Source organism: Pristiophorus japonicus, chromosome 13, assembly GCF_044704955.1.
Source record: "Pristiophorus japonicus isolate sPriJap1 chromosome 13, sPriJap1.hap1, whole genome shotgun sequence".
Taxonomy (NCBI): domain Eukaryota; kingdom Metazoa; phylum Chordata; class Chondrichthyes; family Pristiophoridae; genus Pristiophorus; species Pristiophorus japonicus.
Genome location: NC_091989.1, coordinates 33920643 through 33945564, shown reverse-complemented (window position 1 = coordinate 33945564; position 24922 = coordinate 33920643). Strand labels below are relative to the sequence as shown.

At 46.0% G+C, this 24922-nt stretch overlaps 1 protein-coding gene across 5 annotated transcripts in view; it reads right to left on the bottom strand.

Annotated features, from left to right (window-relative positions):
• The window catches only part of LOC139278507 (protein PHTF2-like), a 141743-nt gene that overhangs the window by 112486 nt on the left and 4335 nt on the right, over positions 1–24922 (bottom strand). For 4 of the 5 annotated variants that reach the window (XM_070897350.1, XM_070897356.1, XM_070897355.1 and 1 more), the window contains exon 1: positions 15214–15420. The exons of the other annotated variant lie outside the window; for it this stretch is intronic. The gene's annotated coding sequence lies outside the window, so the exon portion shown is untranslated. Of the gene's footprint in view, positions 1–15213; positions 15421–24922 lie in introns of those variants that run through there. 5 annotated transcript variants of the gene reach the window in all.

The window sequence follows — 24922 nt, the reverse complement described above, 5'->3', positions numbered from 1 at the left end:
TGATGAAATCCTTCCTGCATGCAAACAGTGCAGCAGTCACCTGGCGAATGCAGTGATGTGCAGCGAACTGCGAGATGGAGCATATGTCCCCTGCTGATGCCTGAAAGGAGCCGGAGGCATAGAAGGCAAGTCCCACAGTCACCTTCACCTTGACGGACAGTGCAGTTCTCCTCACGTTTGTCGGCTATATGTCTGCCTTTATGAGCTGGCATATCTCTGTGACCACCTCTTTTTGAAAACGCAGCCTTCCAACGCACCATGGCTCAAGAGAGGTGCAGGTATGAGCGCTGCTCCCTGAAAACTCATTGGTGGTAAGGCCTCCTCCCCATAAGTCTGCGACCTCTTTGATTACGGTGATAATGCTGTTCAATAAACATTCTTCAAAAAACAGCCAGCAATAATGCCAGAGATAGCATTGGCCCCATTCTTTTTAATATCCTTAAATGTCCTTAAAAACAAAGTATAAACTCACAAAATGCTAAAGTGTAAAACGTGGCCTTCCCTCCAAATGCTTTCATTCACTGAATTGTAGCTCTGTTTTTCAAGATGGCGCCGTTAGCGCCGGTTTCGCGTGAATCCAACCCAGTAAGACTTGCATTTTTTTGGCTTTTTTTTGTGGTATAAAAATGGCGGTATTGGTCAATTTTCCCAAAACGGTTTGACGCCCAGTGACTTCACAAAAATGGTCCAAAAAAAAAAAAAAAGGGGTGGGTGGTATTTTTTAACCGCCGGAGGTAAACCGGCGGCCAATTTTGCAAAATGACGGTAATTTTTTTTGGCTCCAAAAGCACACTTTTACCGTGAAAAAATGGCGGTAAAACGGGCGCAAGGTGGCCAATTTCTAGCCCATAGAGTTTTTAAAAATGTAACATCCCTCTGTGGCTTTACTCCATCTTTCCTTACAATCTTCTCCAACGTTACGCCTCAGTAAATATACTCTTCCACTTCTGGTCTACTGCATCCACAATCAATGACAGACTTAGGACAACATGTTTTACAGCCTAAAAATTTCTTCCTAAATATCTCTTTACCTTGCTACCATTAAATGAGTGAGCAATAAAAGAAAAAACTTGCAAGTTCTTCAAGATGTGCGGGGTTTACATCATTAAAACCAATGATAGGGGGAATAAATTAAACTTTAGTCCGATACAAAGATGGGAGGAAAAGCAATGTGTGAGGAGACAAATAATCTGTAAAAGGACATAGACAGGCTAAGTGAGTGGGCAAAAATTTGGCAGGTGGAGTATAATGTTGGAAAGTGTGAGGTCATGCACTTTGGCAGAAAAAAATCAAAGAGCAAGTTATTATTTAAATGGAGAAAGATTGCAAAGTGCCGCAGTACAGCAGGACCTGGGGGTACTGGTGCATGAAACACAAAAGGATAGCATGCAGGTACAGCAAATGATCAGGAAGGCCAATGGTATCTTGGCTTTTATTGCAAAGGGGGTGGAGTATAAAAGCAGGGAAGTCTTGCTACAGCTATATAAGGTATTGGTGAGGTCACACCTGGAATACTGTGTGCAGTTTTGGTTTCCATATTTACGAAAGGATATACTTGCTTTGGAGGCAGTTCAGAGAAGGTTCACTAGATTGATTCCGGGGATGAGGGGGTTGACTTATGAGGAAAGGTTGAATAGGTTGGGCCTCTACTCACTGGAATTCAGAAGAATGAGAGGTGATCTTATCGAAATGTATATCATGAGGGGACTTGACAAGGTGGATGCAGAGAGGATGTTTCCACTGATGAGGGAGACTAGAACTAGAGGGCATGTTCTTAGAATAAGAGGCCGCCCATTTAAAACAGAGATGAGGAGAAATTTCTTCTCTCAGAGGGTTGTAAATATGTGGAATTCGCTGCCTCAGAGAGCTGTGGAGGCTGGGACATTGAACAAATTTAAGTCAGAAATAGAGAGTTTCTTAAATGATAAGGGGATAAGGGGTAATGGGGAGCGGGCAGGGAAGTGGAGCTGAGTCCATGATCAGATCAGCCATGATCTTATTCACTGGTGGAGCAGGCTCGAGGGGCCGTATGGCCTACTCCTGTTATGTTCTTATAAGGTTGTGGGGATCTATGAGAATCAGCATGGTTGAAATCTAGCACCTAGGATGTGGTGTCTGAAGACTATTTCCTGGATGTGGTGCTGGAGAAGATTCAAGACAAAGTAAAGCCATGAAGGGATTTGAAGATAAGGATTTTGAACTCTATGTGCTAGGAACAGAAAGCCAATGGTGTGCAACGAGTTCTTGTTTCTAATGCGATCCAGCAACCTCTGGTGAAAAATATGCATTGGCCATTTGGAAGAGGACAGGATTGAGTCCAGCTATGATGTCCAGCTGTTCAGTCAACTAGCTTGCCAACACTCACGGTTTAGACTTACACAAGTGAAATTGTTACTTGGGCACGTCTACAACCCAAATAACTGCACAGCTGTACTGGACCCCTTCAGGAAAGGAGAAAAATAGCTTAAAAGACATCAATTATAATTGCTGGGTAAATGCGCACTAAGCCATATAGACCAGGGTAGCCCCTAGTTCAATTTTTGAAGTGCTGAGTTAGGAGATCTCAGCTGAAGAGGTGCTAGGGGCAAAACAGTTGTTCTCAGCGCTCTCAGGCTAGGGAGACAACAAAGAAAAAAAACAGCCAGGTTTTCCACATGTGATCACGATCAAATGACTCTGCTAGAAAGTGTGCCTGTGTTGACATCTGGTGATGACAGAATCAGGTTTAAATGTGATGTTCCCGTGGCTCAAATAACTAGCTGATCTTTGCTGTCAAAGCTCACACAGGAATAAGGGACATTTAGGCAACATACCAGCAGGCTGACAGAACCTATGGAACTATATCTCGGCATGAGTTAGCACATTCAGAAAAGAGGGGAACACATTGCAAAACGCAATGACTTCACTTCGGTGAAAAGCTAGAGTGAGAACAAAGCGAACTGTAAAATGAAAGCCTAACTGAACGTTATTGTTCAATTGCGTCAAGATCAAACAAACTTTTCTTTAAATGCCTGGTTCACATCTTTAAAATTATCAGCAGCTTGCATGAATTTACTAATCTCCAGGTTACATCATTCATGTAATGACAGAACCAAAGTAATCCCAACAGAAACATGACGATGGGTACATGGATCAGTTACCATTGGGTAACAACAACACCCTCCCTCTGTTTCATCTATAGTCAAAAAATTAAGAGGGTTGCTCCTAATGGAGAACATCATTGTGAAGCATAGTTCCATGACACAGCTGACAGATTATTGGGGGCACTTTGGCACAGCTGCACTAGTTTACAAATGCAGTGGTGGCTAAGGTGCAGCCATTGCCTACCATGGCTTGCCACTAAGAACCAGGCAGACTATAGTGACACACCTTTACCCTTGCTTTTTCTTCTCCTCTCAACATCCTGAACAAAAGAGAAGTACAACCTAAAGTGTCACAAGCTTCTGGGCCCTCTTCTTCGCACAACTGCAATATGTGGGACATCTCCTTGAATCTCGATAATGTCCACTTCCATCTTCAGACATGCTGCCCCTATCAAAACTCAAGTTTCACCTCTTTCAGACTTTTCCATCTTCCTTCGTATATTTTTCACTCAAACATCTAGTCCAAGATGTTTATATTGATTCTGATGTTCGTAATGTTAACCCTAGCTCCTGTTCAATCTCTTGCTGCTATAAATCACCTCACTAGATTCATCTGATACCATTTTGATCTCATAATCTTGATAGCTGTCTGGAACTTTGCAACATTTCTCAAAATCAAATCCATCAACCCTCGACTTCCTCTCCATTGACTTCAAATGATCACACGAGTTCCACTCTACTGAAATCGAGTCAAGATGAATGCCACATCATTTGCCATCAGTGACCTTGAACAGCCGGTCAATCAACCTACTGTATCCCTGATCATCCTGGTAATTCAGCTAAATTAATGGACTTTTCCCCTCACCTTTGGTTCAAACACTGTAACTGCTCCGCACTCTGAGCTCTCATGGTCTCATGCACCTCTTGCAGAATGCACTGCAAATAACCACATACCAGAAACCAGTGTGTTTGGTGCTATAGTGACCAATTCTGCAAGGCCCTGCCAGTGGTGCAGAAAGTGGATCACAAGCAGTGAGGTCAAAAAAGATCAGGTGCCCAACCTCACGCAATCAATTTGCAAGCTGCCTGATTTTCCAAAGGGCAATTTGAGGCAAATAATTAGGTCATGATACTGAAATTTGCAGCCTCATAATATTTAAACTCTACTGCCAGCTGTGGCTCAGTTGGTCGCACTCCTGTCTCTGAGTCAAAAGGCTGATGGTTCAAATCCCACTCCAGAGACATGAGCACCTAGGATTGCTGCACTGTTGGAGGTGCTGTCTTTCGTTTTGAGACGTTAAACCGAGGTCCTGTCTGCTCTCTCAGGTGGACGTAAAAGCTCCCATGACACCAATTCAAAGAGCAGGGAAGGTATCCCCGGTCTCCTGGCCATTATTTATCCCTCAATCAACATCATTAAAACAGATAACCTGGTCATTATCATATTGGTGGGAGCTTGCTGTGCAAAACTGACTGCCACGTTTCCTACATTACAACAGTGACTACACTTCAAAAAGTACTTCACTGGCTGTAAAGCGCTTTGGGACATCTGTGAAAGGTGCTATATAAATGAAAGTCTTTCTTTTTTTCTTTTTCGAGTCTTGCTGCATGCGGTCATGGACTGCTTCATTAACTGAGGAGTTCCGAATGGAACTGAGCACTGTACAATCATCAGCGAACATCCCCACTTCTGACATTATGATGGGGGGGCAGGTCATTCATGAACCAGCTGAAGATGGTTGGCCTAGGACACTGCCCTGAGGAACTCCTGCAGCAATGTCCTGGGGCTGAGGTGATTGGCCTCCAACAACCACAACCATCTTCCTTTGTGCTAGGTATGACTCCAGCCAGTGGAGATTTTTCCCTAATTCCCATTTACTTCAATTTTACTAGGGCTCCTTGATACCACACTCAGTCAAATGCTGCCTTGGTGTCAAGGGCAGTCACTCTCAACTCAACTATGGAACTCAGCTCTTCTGTCCATGTTTGGACCAAGTCTGTAATGAGGTCTGGAGCCAAGAGGTCCTGGGGGAACCCAAACTGAGCATCGGTGAGCAGGTTATTGGTGAGTAAGTGCCACTTGATAGCACTGTCGACAACACATTCCATCACTTTGCTGATGAACGAGAGTAGCGGCGGTAATCGGCCGGATTTGATTTGTCCAACGATGGGGATATTCATGGAGCTTCTTCCTCCCCCCATTAGTTGTTTAATTGCCCACCACCATTCACGACTGGATGCGGCAAGACTGCAGAGTTTTGATCTGATCAGTTGATTGTGGGATCGCTTAGCTGTCTATAGCATGCTGCTTTCGCTGTTTAACATGCAGGTAATTCTGTATTGCAGCTTCCCTAGGTTGGCATGTCATTTTTAGATATGCCTCGTGCTGCTCCTGGCATGCTCTTCTGCATTCCCTTGGCTTGATGGTAATGGTAGAGTGAGGGATATGCCGGGCCATGAGGTTACAGATTGTGGTGGAATACAATTCTGTTGCCGTTGATGACCCACAGCTCCTCATGGATGCCCAGTTTTGAGCTGCTTGATCTGTTCCGAATCTGTCCCATTTAGCACGGTGGTAGTGCCACACAGTACGATGAAGGGTGTCCTCAGTGTGAAGACGGGTGTTCGTCTCTTATGTATTTAACCCTTTGTAACTTGCATTACACCTGACCACCAGAGGGCCTACCTGTTGGGAGTCCCAAGGGATCCCAGCATCCCTTAGGACCACAGTATATAAGCAGGCCACCCACGATGTACCTGTACTCTGGAACCTTAATAAAGGAGCTAAGGTCACACTTGCTCATTATACACAGTACTCAGTCTCACCATTTATTTATGAGTGTAACAATTGATGACGAGGTAGCGAACAATCGCGCGAAAATGCAAAGAGCAGTCGGCATCCTGGAGAAGTTCTCAGAAGGGGACGATTGGGAGCCCTGCGTGGAGAGACTCGACCAATACTTTGTGGCCAATGAGCTGGAAGGGGACGAGAACATCACCAAACAAAGGGCGATCCTCCCAACTGTCTGTGGGGCAACAACCTATGGCCTCATGAAGAATCTTCTGGCACCAGCAAAACCAACAGAGAAATCCTACGAAGAATTGTATACGCTGGTCCGGGAGCACCTAAATCCTAAGGAAAGCATTTTGATGGCGAGATATCGGTTCTACATGTGTCAACGATCGGAGGGTCAGGAATTGGCGAGCTATGTCGCCGAACTAAGGCGCCTCGCAGGACATTGTGAGTTTGAGGGATTCCTAGAACAAATGCTCAGAGACTTTTTTGTACTGGACACTGGACATGAGATAATCCTTCATAAACTGTTGAGTGTAGAAACTCCGAATCTGAGTAAAGCCATAACGATAGCCCAGGCATTTATGTCCACTAGCGACAACACCAAGCAGATTTCGCCCAGTACTGTGCCTAAAGTAACGTCAGTTTTGAGCAGAAATGTACAGGGCAGAACTTGCATGCCGGCTGCTGTAGCCCGACCTCAAGTGACCCAGAGTCCGCCATTATCTGTTAATGCGAGGCAGTTAACACCTTGTTGGCGCTGCGGAGGTGATCATTGGCCCCATCAATGCCACTTTAAGCACTATGCGTGCAATGGCTGCAGAACAATGGAACACCTCCAACGAAGGTGCAGGCGAGCTGCAAACCACCACATTGCAGAGGAAGATCAATCCACAGTGGATCAGACGGAGTTGGAAACTCGTACGGAGGAGGCAGAAGTGTACAGGGTACACACGTTCACGACGAAATGCCCACCAATAATGTTGAAAGTTGAACTGAACGGCATTCCAGTAGCTACAGAGCTGGACACGGGGGCAAGTCAGTCCATAATGAGTAAAAAGGCCTTTGACAGGCTGTGGGGAAAGAAGGCACATAGGCCCAAGCTCAGCCCCATTCACACTAAACTAAGGACTTACACCAAGGAACTAATCCCTGTAATTGACAGTGCAGAAGTCAAAGTCTCCTATGATGGAGCAGTACATGAACTCCCGCTGTGGATTGTGCCAGGGGATGGCCCCATGTTGTTTGGCAGAAGCTGGCTGGGGAAAATCCGCTGGAACTGGGACGACGTCAGAGCGCTTTTGTCTGTCGACGAAGCCTCATGTACCGAGGTTCTAAGCAAGTTCCCATCGTTATTCGAGCCAGGCATTGGAAGCTTCTCGGAGGCGAAAGTGCAGATCCATTTGGTTCCCAGTATGCGACCCATCCACCACAAGGCTCGGGCGGTACCGTACATGATACATGAAAAAGTGGAAATTGAACTGGACAGGCTGCAACATCAAGGCATCATCGTGCCGGTGGAATTCAACGACTGGGCCAGTCCGATTGTCCCGGTACTCAAGGAGGACGGTACGGTTAGAATTTGCGGGGACTATAAAGTAACGATTAACCGTTTTTCGCTGCAGGACCAGTACCCGCTACCCAAGGCAGACGACCTATTTGCGACCCACGCTGGAGGGAAGACGTTCACTAAGCTGGACCTAAGCTCGGCCTACATGACACAGGAGCTGGAGGAGTCTTCAAAAGGCCTCACCTGCATCAACACGCACAAAGGTCCGTTTATCTATAACCGGTGCCCGTTCGGGATTCGGTCGGCCGCGGCGATCTTCCAACGGAACATGGAGAGCCTGCTAAAGTCGGTTCCTTGCACAGTGGTCTTCCAGGACGACGTATTGGTTACAGGTTGGGACATCATGGAGCACTTGAAGAATCTGGAGGAGGTTTTTAGTCAGTTGGATCGCGTGGGGCTCAGGTTGAAATGCTCGGTGTATTTTCCTAGCACAGGACCTCAAATTCTTAGGAAGAAGGATCGCAGCAGACTGCATCAGACCTACCGATGCCAAGATGGAGGCCATCAAGAACGCGCCGGAGCTGCGTTCATTCCAGGGACTCTAACTATTTTGGTAATTTCCTACCTGGGTTAAGCACCCTGCTAGAACCCCTATATGCGCTACTGCGCAAGGGAGATGACTGGTATGGAGGAATTCACAAGTGTCTGCCTTTAAGAAAGCCAGAAATTTATTGTGTTCTAACAAACTGCTTGTCCTGTATAATCCATGTAAACGATTAGTGTTAGCTTGCGATGCGTCGTCATACGGGGTCGGGTGTGTGTTACAACAGGCTAATGATTCGGGGATGTTGCAACCGGTTACGTATGCATCCAGCAGTTTGACCAAGGCCGAAAGGGCCTACAGCATGGTTGAAAGAGAATCTCTGACGTGCATTTACGGGGTAAAGCAAATGCACCAGTACTTCCTTGGTCTCAAGTTCGAGCTTGAAACTGATCACAAGCCACTCATATCATTGTTGTCTGAGAGCAAAGGGATTAATATCAATGCCTCTGCCCGCATCAAAAGATGGGCGCTCATGATGTCAGCATACAACTATGTAAGCCGCCACAGACCGGGCACAGAGACCTGTGCAGATGCTCTCAGTCGGCTACTATTGCCCACCACCGGGGTGGAAATGGCACAGCCAACGGACTTGGTCATGGGTATGGAGGCATTCGAGAACGAGAAGTCCCCCGTTACAGCCCGCCAGATCAGGACCAGGACCAGCCAAGATCCTTTACAGTCCTTGGTAAAAAAAAAACTGCGTCCTCCATGGGAGCTGGTCCAGTGTCCCAGTGGAGATGCAGGAAGCGATGAAGCCATTCCACAGACGCAAAGACACGTTGTCTCTGCAGGTGGACTGTCTTTTGTGGGGCAATCGCGTGGTCTTGCCCAAGAAAGGCAGAGACACATTTATTTGTGAACTGCACAACACCCACCCAGGCATCGTAATGATGAAAGCCATAGCCAGATCTCACGTGTGGTGGCCTGGCATCGACTCAGATTTAGAGTCATGCGTGCGCCAGTGCAATACTTGCTCTCAGTTGAGCAATGCACCCAGAGAGGCACTGCTAAGTTTGTGGTCGTGGCCATCCAAACCCCTGGTCAAGGATCCAGGTCGACTATACGGGCCCATTCCTAGGCAAAATGTTTTTGGTTGTTGTGGACGCTTACTCAAAATGGATTGAATGTACAATAATGTCTGTAAGCACACCCATGGCCACCATTGAAAGCCTACGAGCCATGTTTTTCACGCACGGGTATCCCTGATGTCCTAGTCAGCGTCAATGGGCCGTGCTTCACCAGTGTTAAATTCAAGGAATTCATGACCCGCAACGGAATCAAACATGTCACATCTGCCCCTTCAAGCCCGCATCCAATGGCCAGGCAGAACGGGCAGTTCAGATCATCAAGCAAAGCTTGAAACGTGTGTCAGAAGGCTCCCCGCAGACCCGGTTGTCCCGAGTGCTGTTCAGCTACCGCACCAGACCCCACTCACTCACCGGGATTCCCCCAGCCGAGCTGCTCATGAAAAGGGCACTTAAAACAAGGCTCTCTCTTGTCCACCCTGATCTCCATGATCACGTGGAGGGCAAGCGGCATCAACAAAGTATGTACCATGACCACGCAAATTTGTCACGCGATATTGGGATCAATGATCCTGTGTTTGTGCTCAATTATGGACATGGTCCCAAATGGCTCGCTGGCATGGTCACAGCCAAAGAGGGGAGTAGGGTGTTTCAGGTCAAACTGACCAATGGACAAATGCACAGAAAACATTTGGACCAAATCAAATTGCGGTTCACCAACAGTTACAAACAACCCGAAGAGGACACCACCAACTTTGACCTTCCAACACACACACACACACACACACACACACACACGTGGCAACTGACATCATAGTTGACCACGAAACCGAACTCATCATCCCCAGCAGCCAGGCAAGGCCGGCTGCCCAACAGTCCAGTGAAGAACTGACCAACCCACCCACACCAGCATTTGTACCGAGGCGATCGACAAGGGAGCGCAAAGCCCCAGATCGTCTCACCTTGTAAATAAGTGTACTGTTGACTTCATGGGGGAGTGATGTTTTGTATTTAACCCTATGTAACTTGCATTACACCTGACCACCCAAGGGTCCACCTGTTGGAGTCCCAAGGGATCCCAGCATCCCTTGGGTGCACAGTATATAAGCAGGCCACCACGAGGTACCTGCACTCTGGAACCTTAATAAAGGAGCTAAGGTCACAGTTGCTCATTACACACAGTACTCAGTCTCACCATTTATTATGAGTGTAAGTCTTCACAAGGACTGTGCGGTGGTCATTACTACCAATGCTGTCATGGACAGATGCATCTGCGACAGGTAGATTGGTGAGAATGAAGTCAAGTTGTTTTTTTCCCTCGTGTTGGTTCTCTCACCACCTGCTGCAGGCCCAGTCATCCAACTATGTCCTACAGGATTCGGCCAATAGTGGTGCTCCCAAATTTTGAAGTCCCCCATCCAGAGTACATTCTGTGCCCTTGCTACCCACAGTGCTTCTTCCAAGTGGCGTTCAACATTGAGGCGTACTGATTCATCAGCTGAGGTAGGTTGGTAGGTCGTAATCATCAGGAGGTTTCCTTGCTATTGAGGGAGTGCAGCGAAGGTTCACCAGACTGATTCCCGGGATGGCGGGACTGACTTATCAAGAAAGACTGGATCAACTGGGCTTGTATTCACTGGAGTTCAGAAGAATGAGAGGGGACCTCATAGAAACGTTTAAAATTCTGATGGGTTTAGACAGGTTAGATGCAGGAAGAATGTTCCCAATGTTGGGGAAGTCCAGAACCAGGGGTCACAGTCTAAGGATAAGGGGTAAGCCATTTAGGACCGAGATGAGGAGAAACTTCTTCACCCAGAGAGTGGTGAACCTGTGGAATTCTCTACCACAGAAAGTTGTTGAGGCCAATTCACTAAATATATTCAAAAAGGAGTTAGATGTAGTCCTTACTACTAGGGGGATCCAGGGGTATGGCGCGAAAGCAGGAATGGGGTACTGAAGTTGCATGTTCAGCCATGAACTCATTGAATGGCGGCGCAGGCTAGAAGGGCCGAGTGGCCTACTCCTGCACCTATTTTCTATGTTTCTATGTTGCTCATGCATGACCTGAAGCCAGACTTCATGGATTCTGGAGTCAATGTTGAGGACTGCCAAGGCCACTCCATCCCGACTGTATACCACTGTCCGCCTCCTCTGTGGTTCTATCCTGTGGTTCTGCCCTGACAGATTGGTAAAGGGGGAGGTGTAATGAGACCTGGGTGTCATGGTACATCAGTCATTGAAGGTTGGCATACAGGTGCAGCAGGCAGTGAAGAAAACGAATGGCATGTTGGCCTTCATAGCGAGAGGATTCGAGTATTGGAGCAGGGAGGTCTTACTACAGTTGTACAGGGCCTTGGTAAGGCCACACCTTGAATGTTGTGTACAGTTTTGGTCTCCTAATGAGGAAGGACATTCTTGCTATTGAGCGAGTGCAGTGAAGGTTCACCAGACTGATTCCCGGGATGACAGGACTGACATATGAAGAAAGACTGGATCGACTAGGCTTGTATTCAATGGAATTTAGAAGAATGAGGGGGGATCTTATAGAAACATATAAAATTCTGACGGGATTGGACAGGTTAGATGCAGGAAGAATGTTCCTGATGTTGGGGAAGTTCAGAACCAGAGGTCACAGTCTAAGGATAAGGGGTAAGCCATTTAGGACCAAGATAAGAAGAAGCTTCTTCACAGAGAGTTGTGAGCATGTGGAATTCTCCACAGAAAGTTGTTGGGGCCAGTTCGTTAGATATATTCAAAAGGGCGTTAAATGTGGCCCTCACGGCTAAAGGATCAAGGGGTATGGAGAGAAAGCAAGAATGGGGTTCTGAAATGCATGATCAGCCATGATCATGGTGCAAGCTCAAAGGCTGAATGGCCTACTCCTGCACCTATTTTCTATGTTTCTATGGTGTGACAGGCCTTATCCAGGGATGGTGATGGAGGAGTCTGGCAGATTGGTTGAAAGGTATGCTTCCGTGAGTATGACTATGTCAGGCTATTGCTTGACTAGTTTGTATGACAGCTCTCTCAATTTTGATACAAGTCCCCAGATGTTAATGAGGAGGATTTTGCAGGGTCGACTGGGCTGGGTGTGCCGTTGTCATGTCCGAAGTCGATGCCAGGTAGTCCATCAGATTTTATTCTCAATATTGTTTTCTGCAGTGGTTTGTTACAACCAAGTGGCTTGCTAGGCCATTTCAGAGGGCAGTTATCCACATTGCTGTGGTTCTGAAGTCACATATAGGGCAGACCGGGTATGGACGGCAGATTTCCTCCCCCAAAGGACATTAGTGAACCAGATAGGTTTTTACAACAATCCGATAGTTTCATGTTCACCATTACGGATACTAGCTTTTTATCCCAGATTTATTTAACAAACTGAATTTAAATTTCCCAGCTGCCGTGGTGGTATTTGAACTCACGTCTCTGGATCATTAGTCTAGTAACATAACCACTATTCTACCGTTCCCTTAAATTTTCCAGTGGCTAGCACAACCTAATTTTTGTCTGTATCTCTTGTAATTCAGCTAAGTGGGAAAGACCGAGAATTAGCTCAGCTCATCCAAAATTCTTCATATTCCACACCAGGTTCCACCCACCCTTCTTCAACATGGTCCCTGTTGGCCGACATTGGCTCCCAGCTCCCCCCACCCTCCTCCAAGTTAAAATTCTTATCCTTCTCATGTTTAAATGTCTTTATGGCCTTGCACTCCCTATTTCTGTAACCTCCTCTAGCCCTACAACTCCTCCAAGAACTCTGTTGCTCCGACTCTGGCTCACTGTGAATCCCCCTCCCTTGGACCCACCAGTGATGCTAACCTTCAGCTACCTAGGACCCATGCACTGGAATTTGCTCCCTAATCTCCCCACCTTCCAACCCTCCTCTGACCAAGCTTTTGGTTACCCATCCCAATATCTCCTCCTTGGCTCAGCATCCATTTTTGTTTGATTACACCTTGTGAAGCATCTGGGTATTTTTCCCACTTTAAAAATGTGCTATATAAATTGCAACTAGTTGTTGTTGTTGTTGACCAACATCAAGTTTTATTTCTGTCTGGGAACTAGATCTTTAACACTAATGACTTCACTAACAGCTCTGGCCTTGATGATATATCTCCCATTACCCTCAAGGCAAGTACCCCTGACTTTACCTGTGCTATGCCGTTCCTTCACTCTTACAGTCCACCATCTATTCTTCTTGGAAACGTTTTCGTGTTCACCTAATTCCTAAGAAAGTTTCTGGTTCAAAGACTTTTCAATGTCATTTGACATTAGCCTAGAAATCTTTAAAGCCTTTAACAGAATCTCGTGCAATGAACAAGTTATCATATAGTTCCCATCAAAGCTAATTTCTTGGGCACCTAGTTTCCTCTTAAACAGCCCTACCAATGCTGTAATTTACAGCCTATCCTATGATTCTTCTATTAAGGGGTTTCGTATGGCTCTCATCTGATCTTTTCTTGCATAAATGACATCCTCCATTGATTCGCCAATCCCTACCTATTCTTTTGACGGTGGTTCTATTCTACATTCATCAATTTCCTTCAGACAGCACTCTCAGCCTCCAGTCCTCTTGCAGATGCCGTAACTGAGTTATGTACATCTTGATCTCATGACCTTCAATGGGGCAAAGAAATTCTTGACCCAATTTCTTTTAGTCTCTGGCTAGTCTAACTAACAACCACCACTTTCATTGTTGCTTCACCATTAATTCATCACCGAATGACATGACCTCAAATGAAACTCTTATCTCCTTCATTGCTAAAGCATGTTTTCTCTCTTCAAGTCTTGACTCTTTATAAGACCAAGTCCATCCATGACTAAAATACTACTCCCCTATCTGGTGTGACTCTTCTCAAACACCTCCCACAATTCTGGCATCTGTAACAGTATACTTCATTTTGAAGACGCAGGCAGGCGAATGGAGTGAAAGGGAGAACAGGAGAACACTTTGTGATGAATCTTTTTAAATAATGGGCCCCAAACACTTGGATGTGAATAACACCAAAATTAACCATCATTTTCTTTAGTTTTCACAAAACAATGTTTTTGTGCTATCATTATTGCGGATTGTGAATACTGGCATTGCATAGGAACTATGAGGAAAAAATTATGTTTCCTGCACTTGAAAACAGATCATGTGAACTTATCACCTGGGGCACATATTTGATTGGTTCACTTTTAACCAGACCTGTATTTACAGTTTGGCTAACATCCAATCCTGCCATCCAATAGAAAGGTTTCTTCTTTAAGGAGAAATACAACAACATATGTTTGAGCCCAGTCAAAATAACATAAATAAACTAAAAATAAAACACTGAGGTGAATGCAGGGCTGATTGTATGCATTTTCTCACGCCGTACCAACACAAGGCTTTGAGAGTGCTTGTGGATGCTGCACACTGATAATCCAAGGTCACACATGTGAAGACCGAAGTCTCGGCAAGCACAGCAAGGCTTACTTGTTCAACAACTAATCTCATCCCCAGCCAAGTGAAAGATCAGATATTTATTGATGGGGGCCCCAAAATGTTCCATTTTTTTGAACCATTTGCAGAAATAGAAAGTTAAGGAGAGGAGGGCAAAAAGTTAAAAAATACTCCCTTCAGTCTCTGGTTCAAAGACTTTTGGCCACTTCAACTACGACCCAAACCCAAATTTGACGTTAAAAGCGTTGCTTGATCCTTCCTGATCCTAGTCTAAAAGTGGTAACTACTCACACAATTCCGTTGCAATTTTCTGCAGACAAATGAAATACCAAAGAGCGGCAATACAAAATTAACACCCCCATCCCATCCCATCCCCCATTTTCCAAAATAAAATCGACAATGATTTTCACTTTTAAACCGCTCATTGAAACCTAATCGGCATTTATCACAAAGTCATCACACGATAAAAATAAAATAAACGAGCTCCATACAACAAAATTATCTTCAGTACTAGAGACTTATCGACAGGCCCCTAACAAGAATCGGTATTCAAGATCCAAGAGTGCGATTTACAGGAGGGCACAGCTGAAAGCAAAATGGGTTTATTCTGCCCAGCCAATACGTCGTGTCATTATTGCAGGCATTAGCAAATCCTAGTGCCTTCATCCATTTCTGATACACATCACTATCTCTTTAGCGACAATAGTTGTCCAGAACGAATCCGTTTTTTGAAATGATTCTTTCAGCTCCTCGCGAAGTTATCACTTACCAGCGCATTACATTTCCGCGCTCATTTCCATCGCTGCTCAATTCTCCTCCGAGCTCCCTCCCCGAGCACTGAATTACTGACAATTTCACAGATTTCTTGTTATTTTTGAATCACGTCTGTTTCAAACCGTGAGGCTGCGTGCGAGCTCGCAGAGTAACATCCTTTCCCGTCCTCCAGCCTACCGTAATACCGGGAGACAGAGCCGGCCTACCGTAATACCGGGCGACAGAGCCGGACTACCGTAATACCCGAAAATAGAGCCGGCCTACCGTAATACCGGAGACAGAGCCGGTCTACCGTAATACTGGGAGCTAGAGCCGGTCTACCGTAATACCGGGAGTTAGAGCCAGCCGACCGTAATACTGGGAGACAGAGCCTGACTACCGTCATACTGGGAGATAGAACCGGCCTACCGTAATACTGAGAGATAGAGCCACCCTACCGTAATACTGGGAGATGGAGCAGCCCTTCCGTAATAGTGGGAGATAGAGCCATATCTAGCCGTAAGGGCCATATCTAACTCTGCTTTGAATATATATAATGAACTGGCTTCAACAACTTTCTGCAGTAGAGAATTCCACAAGTTAACCACTCTCTGAGGGAAGAAGTTTCTCTTCATCTCGGTCCTAAATGGCTTATCCCTTATTCTTAAGACTATGACCCCCTGGTTCTGGAACTCCCCAGCAACGGGAACATTTTTCCTGCCTCTAACCTGTCCAATCCTGTCAGAATTTTTATGTTTCTATGAGATCCCCTCTCATTCTTCTAAACTCCAGTGGATAGAAGCCCAGTTGATCCAGTCTTTCCTCATCTGTCAGTCCCGCCATCTCAGGAATCAGTCTGGCGAACCTTCGTTGTACTCCCTCAATAGCAAAAACATCCTTCCTCACATTAGGAGACCAAAACTGAATACAATATTCCAGGTGTGGCCTCACCAAGGCTCTGTACAATGGCACTGAGACCTTCCTGCTCCTATACTCAAATCCTCTAGCTATGAAGGGCAACATGCCATTTGCCGCCTTCACCACTTGCTGTACCTGCATGCCAACTTTCAATGACTGATGTGCCATGACACCCAGGTCTCGCTGCATCGCCCCTTTTCCTAATCTGTCACCATTCAGATAATATTCTGTCTTCCTGTTTTTGCCACCAAAGTGGTTAACCTCACATTTATCCACATTATACTGCATCTGCCCACTCACCTAACCTGTCCAAGTCACCCTGCAGTCTCTTAGCATCCTCTTCATAGCTCACACCGCCACCCAGTGTCATTTGTAAACTTGGAGATATTCCATTCAATTCCTTCATCTAAATCATTGATGTATGATGTGATGCAAGGAGATTGAGCCAGTCTACCATAATACTGGGAGATAGAGCTAGCCTACCGTAATACTGGGAGAAAGAGCCAACCTACCATAATACTCTGGGTTACCGTAATACCCCAGGTAACAGCCAGCATACTGTAATACTGGAAGAGCCAGACTACCCTCCGCAAAATTCTGCAAATCCATTGGCAGGCTCGGCGTACCAAGGTTCAGTGTTCTCTCTCAGGCCAACATCCCCAGCATCGAGGCATTGACCACGCTCAATCAGCTCCGATGGACCGGTCACATTGTCCGCATGCCTGATACAGGTAGAGTGTCCGAAATCCGGAAACCTTGGGACCAAGGCCGTTCCGGATTTCGGATATTTCCGGATTTCGGAACGTCTTTCTGACGTCCCGAATCCAGAAACACTCCAGCCAAGGTTCGGGTATTTCCGAATTTCGGAACATCTTTCCGACATCCCAAATCTGAAAATGCCTGAGCCGAAGTAAGGATGCTGTGGCGGCGGAGGGACGGGTGGCGGAGGGGGTGGCGGCGGAGGGTCCGGGGCAACGGAGGGTCCGGGACTCCAGAAGTTTGTGGAAGGTCCGGGGCGGCAGCAATGCTGTGGGTCCGGCTGCATCGGCGGCCAGGAAAAACCTGCGTTGAAAACCTGCAAAAAAGTACGTTACATTTTTTATTTATAAATTATTATTCAACGATTTAGAAAGTAAGGGTTTTGTGAATTTTTACTTTTTGACATTATTTGGGGGGGGTTTTCTGCCCTCCCTCGGCCCACCTCGCAGTGGTAATCAGTTCAAAAAAATGTCCGGATTTCCGAATTCTGGACGACCCTCCACGGATCAGCGTTATGTCCAGATTTCAGAACATTCTGAATTCTGGAACTCCGGATTTCGGACGCTCAACCTGTACATGACTCCCAAAACAAGCACGCTATTCCGAGCTCTGACACGGCAAGCGAGCCCCAGGGGGTGCAGAGAAAACGCTTCAAGGTCACCCTCAAAGCCTCCTTGAGAAAATGTAACATCCCCACCGGCTCTTGGGAATTCCTGGCCCATGATCGCCCAAAGTGGAGAAGCAGCATTCGGGAAGGCGCGGAACACTTTGAGTCTCTTCATCGGTGGCGTGCGGAAGTCAAGTAGAAACAGCGCAAGGAGCATACGACAAACCAAGCACCCCACCCACCCATCCGTTCAACCACCACTTGCCCCACCTGTGACAGAGTCTGTAGATCCCGCATTGGACTCACAGCCTCCTTAGAACTCATGTTCGTGTGGAAGCAAGTCATCCTCGACTCCAGGGGACTGCCTAAGAAGGCCATAATACTGGGAGATAAGAGCCAGCCTACCATAATACTCAGAGTTGCCGTAATACTCCGGGTAACAGCCAAAATTCTTATCCTTGTTTATAAATCCCTCCATGGCCTCGTCCAACCCGATCTCTAATCTCCTCCACCATCACAACATCCCGAGATATCTTCCCTCCTCAAATTCTGCCCTCTTGAGCCTCCTTGATTATAACTGCTCAACCATCAGTGGCCGTGCCTTCAACTGTTTGGGTCATACGTTCTGGAACTCCCACCCTAAATCTCTCCACCTCTCTTACCTGCTTTAAGACGCTCCTTAAAACCTACCACTTTGACCAAGCTTTTGTGGCTCGGTGTCAATTTTTTTTTGTCTGATAACACTCCTGTGAAGCGTCTTGCGATGTTTGCTCCATAAAAGGCGCGATATAAATACAAGTTGTTGTTGCTGTTGAGCTGGAGCCAACCTACCATAATACTGGGAGATAGAGAGCCAGCCTACCAGAATACCCCCTGGTTACCGTAATACACCGGGTTAGAGTCACTTTACCCTAATACCCCGGGTTTAAGCCAGCCTACCATAATACTGTGGATTGCCATAATACACCGGGATAGAGCTGGCCTACTGTACTGCACTGGGTTCGAGCCACCTTACCACAATACACCGGGTTAGAGTCACCTTACCGTAATACACCGGATTACCGTAATAGAAACATAGAAAATAGGTGCAGGAGTAGGCCATTCAGCCCTTCGAGCCTGCACCACCATTCAATAAGATCATGGCTGATTCACCTCAGTACCCCTTTCCGGCCTTCTCTCCATACCCCTTGATCCCTTTAGCTGTAAGGGCCATATCTAACTCCCTCTTGAATATATCCAATGAACTGGCATCAACAACTCTCTGCGGTAGAGAATTCCACGGGTCAACAACTCTCTGAGTGAAGAAGTTTCTCCTCATCTCGGTCCTAAATGGCCTACCCCTTATCTTTAGACTGTGACCCCTGGTCATGGACTTCCCCAACATCAGGAACATTCTTCCTGCATCTAACCTGTCCAGTCCAGTCATAATTTTATATGTTTCTATGAGATCCCCTCTCATTCTTCCAAACTCCAGTGAATACAGGCTCAGTCAATCCAGTCTCTCATATGTCAGTCCTGCCATCCCGGGAATCAGTCTGGTGAACCTTCGCTGCACTCCCTCAATAGCAAAAACGTCCTTCCTCTGATTAGGAGACCAAAATTGAACACAATATTCCAGGTGAGGCCTCACCAAGGCCCTGTCCAACTGCAGTAGGACCTCCCTGCTCCTATACTCAAATCCCCTAGCTATGAATGCCAACATGCCAGTTGCCTTCTTCACCACCTGCTGCACCTGCATGCCAACTTTCAATGACTGATGTACCATGACACCCAGGTCTTGTTGCACCTCTCCTTTTCCGAATCGGTCGCCATTCAGATAATATTCTGCCTTCCTGTTTTTGCCACCAAAGTGGGTAACCTCACATTTATCCACATTATACTGCATTTGTCCACTCACCTAACTTGTCCAAGTCACTCTGCAGCCTCTTAGCATCCTCCTCACAGCTCACACCGCCACCCACCTTATCTGCAAACTTGGAGCTATTACACTCAATTCCTTCATCTAAATCATTAATGTATATTGTAAATAGCTGCGGTCCCAGCACTGAGCTCTGCAGCACCCCACTAGTCACTGCCTGCCATTCTGAAAAGGTCCCGTTTATCCCGACTCTTTGCTTTCTGTCTGCCAACCAGTTCTCTATCTACATCAATACATTACCCCCAATAGCGTGTGCTTTAATTTTGCACACCAATCTCTTGTGTGGGACCTTGTCAAAAGCCTTTTGAAAGTCAAATACACCACATCCACTGGTTCTCCCTTGTCCACTCTACTAGTTACATCCTCAAAAAATTCCAGAAGATTTGTCAAGCATGATTTCCCTTTCATAAATCCATGCTGACTTGGACCGATCCTGTCACTGCTTTCCAAATGCGCTATTTCATCTTTAATAATTGATTCCAACATTTTCCCCACTACCAATGTCAGGCTAACCAGTCTATAATTCCCTGTTTTCTCGCTCCCATCTTTTTTAAAAAGCGGGGTTACATTAACTACCCTCCAGTCCATAGAACTGATCCAGAGTCGATAGACTGTTGGAAAATGATCACCAATGCATCCATTATTTCAAGGGCCACTTCCTTAAGTACTCTGGGATGCAGACTATCAGGCCCTGGGTATTTATCGGCCTTCAATCCCATCAATTTCCCTAACATAATTTCCAGACTAATAAGGATTTCCTTCAGTTCCTCCTTCTCGCTAGACCCTCGGTCCCCTAGTATTTCCGGAAGGTTATTTGTGTCTTCCTTCGTGAAGACAGAACCTAAGTATTTGTTCAATTGGTCTGCCATTTCTTTGTTCCCCATTATAAATTTCCGAGATCCTGACTGCAAGTTTGTCTTCGCTAATCTTTTTCTCTTCACATATCTATAGAAGCTTTTGCAGTCAGTTTCTATGTTCCCAGCAAGCTACCTCTCATACTCTATTTTCCCCCTCCTAATTAAACCCTTAGTCCTCCTCTGCTGAATTCTAAATTTCTCCCAGTCCTCAGGTTTGCTGCTTTTTCTGGCCAATTTATATGCCTCTTCCTTGGATTTAAAACTTTCCCTAATTTCCCTTGTTAGCCACAGTTGAGCCACCTTCCCAGGTTTATTTTTACTCCAGACAGGGATGTACAATTGTTGAAGTTCATCCATGTGATCCTTAAATGTCTGCCATTGCCTATCCACCATCAACCCTTCTAGGATCATTCGCCAGTTTATTCTAGCCAATTCACGTCTCATACCATTGAAGTTATCTTTCCTTGAGTTCAGGACCGTAGTCTCTGAATTAACTGTGTCACTCTCCATCTTAATAAAGAATTCTACCATATTGTGGTCACTCTTCCCCAAGGGGCCTCGTACAACAAGATTGCTAATTAGTCCTTTCTCATTACACATCACCCAGTTAAGGATAGCCTGCCCTCTAGTTGGTTCCTCAACATATTGGTCTAGAAAACCATCCCTAATGCACTCCAGGAAATCCTCCTTCACCGTATTGCTACCAGTTTAGTTAGCCCAATCTATATGTAGATTAAAGTCGCCCATGATAACTGCTGTACCTTTATTGCACGCATCCCTAATTTCTTGTTTGATGCTGTCCCCAACCTCACTACTACTGTTTGGTGGTCTGTACACAACTCCCACTAGCGTTTTCTGCCCTTTGGTATTCCACAGCTCTACCCATACAGATTCCACATCATCCAAGCTAATGTCCTTCCTTACTATTGCATTCATTTCCTCTTTAACCAGCAACTCTACCCCACCTCCTTTTCCTTTCTGTCTATCCTTCCTGAATGTTGAATTCCCAGCTTTGGTCATCCTGGAGCCATGTCTCCGTAATCCTAATTATATTATATTCGTTAATATTGTGTTCCAGCACAGATGAGACTGCACACAGGGAGGTTAAAGTAACAGTGACCTCAGTCTTTATTAAGACATTCCAGAGTGAGGAACAGGCCTTAGGGGCCGGCTTATATACAGTGCTCCCAAGGGATGCTGGGATACCTTGGGACGTCAGGGAATGCACTCCCTGGTGGCGGCACATGGGAGTGCATGCTTTACAGATACACAACAGTTAATAGTTGCCTGCGCAGTTAATTCATCCACCTTATTATGAATACTCCTCGCATTGAGGCACAGAGCTTTCAGGCTTGTCTTTTTAACACACTTTCTCCCTTTAGAATTTAGCTTTAATGTGGCCCTTTTTGATTTTTGCCTTTTGATTTTTCTGCCCTTCACTTCTACTTTTCTCCTTTTATACTTTTTGCTTCTGACCCTATTTTACTTCCCTCTGTCTCCCTGCATAGGTTCCCATTCCCCGATCATATTAGTTTAACCCCTCCCCAACAGCACTAGCAAACTCTCTCCCTAGGACATTGGTTCTGGTCCTGCCCAGGTGCAGACCGTCCAGTTTGTACTGGTCCCATATCCCCCAGAACCGGTTCCAATGTCCCAGGAATTTGAATCCCTCCCTCCTGCACCATTCCTCAAGCCACATATTCATCTTAGCTATCCTGCAATTCCTACTCTGACTAGCACGTGGCACTGATAGCAATCCTGAGATTACTACCTTTGAGGTCCTGCATTTTAATTTAACTCCTAGCTCCCTAAATTCAGCTTGTAGGACCTCATCCCATTTTTTACCTATATCGTTGGTACCTACATGCACCACGACAACAGGCTGTTCACCTTCCCCCTCCAAAATGTCCTGCAGCTGCTCCGAGACATCCTTGACCCTTGCACCAGGGAGGCAACATACCATCCTGGAGTCTCGATTGCGGCCACAGAAACGCCCATCTATTCCCCTTACAATAGAATCCCCTACCACTATAGCTCGCCCACTCTTTTTCCTGCCCTCCTGGGCAGCAGAGCCACCCATGGTGCCATGAACTTGGCTGCTGCTGCCCTCTCCTGATGAGTCATCCCCCACAACAGCACTGGGTTAGAATCACCTTACCGTAATACCCCGGGTTAGAGTTATTTTACGTAATACACCGGGTTACCACAATCCCTGGGATTAAAGCCACCTTACCGTAATACCCCAAGTTACCGTAATACTGTGGGTTAGAGCCAGCCTACCCTAATACCATTCATGCCTCGGGAACCTCTTATCAACTAAAGCAGACATTGATGAGGCGATTCCACACCACCTCCAGTGCACCAGTGCAGCCTTTGGCTGCCTGAGGAAAAGAGTTTTCGAAGACCAGGCCCTCAAATCTACCACCAAGCTCATGGTCACCAACGACGTCTCCGCAAGATCCTACAGATCCCCTGGGAGGACAAGTGCACCAACATCAGCATCTTCGTCCAGGCTAACATCCCCAGCATTGAAGCACTGACCACACTCAATCAGCTCCGCTGGGCGGGCCACATAATTCGCATGCCAGGCACGAGACTCCCAAAGCAAGTGCTCTATGCGGAGCTCCTTCACGGCAAACGCGCCAAAGGTGGGCAGCGTAAACGTTACAAGGACACCCTCAACGCCTCCCTGATAAAGTGCGACATCCCCACTGATGCCTGGGAGTCCCTGGCCAAAGACCGCCTTAAGTGGAGAAAGTGCATCCGGGAGGGCGCTGAGCACTTCGAGTCTCGGTGCCGAGAGCGTACAGAAATCAGGCGTGGGCAGCGGAAGGAGCGTGAGGCAAGCCAGTCCCACCCACCCCTTCCCTTAACGACTATCTGTCCCACCTGTGACAGAGTCTGTGGCTCTCGTATTGGACTGTTCAGCCACCAAAGAACTCACTTCAGGAGTGGAAGCAAGTCTTCCTTGATTCCGAGGAACTGCCTATGTTGATGATATACACAATAAACCAAATTAAATCAGAACAATGCCGCAATACACCAAATATATAGCAAACCTACCACAATACACCAAGTATACAACCACCTATCCGCAGTACACACAATAAACTACATTACTCAGCCAAGCTACCATAATATTTTGAGTACACAGGATAAACCAAATTCCCACAATCTAGCAAGCATATACAAAATAAGCCCGTAAATCATAATGCCGAATATATAGCCCGATTTATGTAACATAGAAAACCTACCTTAATAGAATGTACAGCCAATCTGCTATAATACGCCAAGTAACCAGATACTTTGCTGTAATACACCAAGTAACCAGGCACCCTACAGTAAAACACTGAGTAAACAAGAACAGTGCTACAATCATGCACTTGTCTACAACAAAACACAGAATAGACAGGCAACCTACTATGGTAATACACTGAATAACTACCACACTTACCACTACCACAACATCGCACCGCCTCACCTACACCGCGAATATGCACTCTCCAGAGATAACAACCGCTACACCAGCAAAGACATGCCAATCTAGGCTGACTTGAACAACATACCACCAAACTGTCTCAAATCTAGAAGACCATCGCCGAAGCCCCTCAGCCTTAATGACCGATGGCGAAAGACATATGATTGGATTCCTAAAAGAGGACCCCATAGTACAACCTGAAGAATTAAACCGGAAGTTTTGGCCTGGATATCCAACTTGGATATTGACATTTGATTTGCTTTTCTACTACGAAAGAAGAGAAGACTACCAAATGACTAGAAACATCAAGGGGCAGCACTAAAACAAAAGCAAAATACTGTGGATGCTTCAAATCTGAAATAAAAACAGAAAATGCTAATAAATATAAATCCAATAAGGAGTTCAGGAGAAACTTCTTTACCCAGAGAGTGGTTAGAATGTGGAACTCGCTACCACATGGAGTAGTTGCCGTAAAAATAAAACAGGAAAGGTGGCTCAACCGTGGCTAACAGGGGAAATTAGGGATAGTGTTAAATCCAAGGAAGAGGCATATAAATTGGCCAGAAAAAGCAGCAAACCTGAGGACTGGGAGAAATTTAGAATTCAGCAGAGGAGGACTAAGGGTTTAATTAGGAGGGGGAAATAGAAGTATGAGAGTAAGCTTGCAGGGAACATAAAAACTGACTGCAAAAGCTTCTATAGATATGTGAAGAGAAAATGATTAGTGAAGACTAATGTAGGTCCCTTGCAGTCAGAATCAGTGAATTCATAATGGGGAACAAAGAAATGGCAGACCAATTGAACAAATACTTTGGTTCTGACTTCAATAAAGAAGACACAAATAACCTTCCGGAAATACTAGGGGACCGAGGGTCGAGCGAGAAGGAGGAACTGAGGGAAATCCTTATTAGTCAGGAAATGGTGTTAGGGAAACTGATGGGACTGAAGGCCAATAAATCCCCAGGGCCTGATAGTCTGCATCCCAGAGTACTTAAGGAAGTGGCCCTAGAAATAGTAGATGCATTGGTGGTCATTTTCCAAAATTCCATGGACTCTGGATCAGTACCTATGGATTGGAGGGTAGCTTATGTAACCCCACTTTTTAAAAAAAGGAGGGAGAGAGAAAACAGGGAATTATAGACCGGTTAGCCTGACATTGGTGGTGGAGAAAATACTGGAATCAATTAT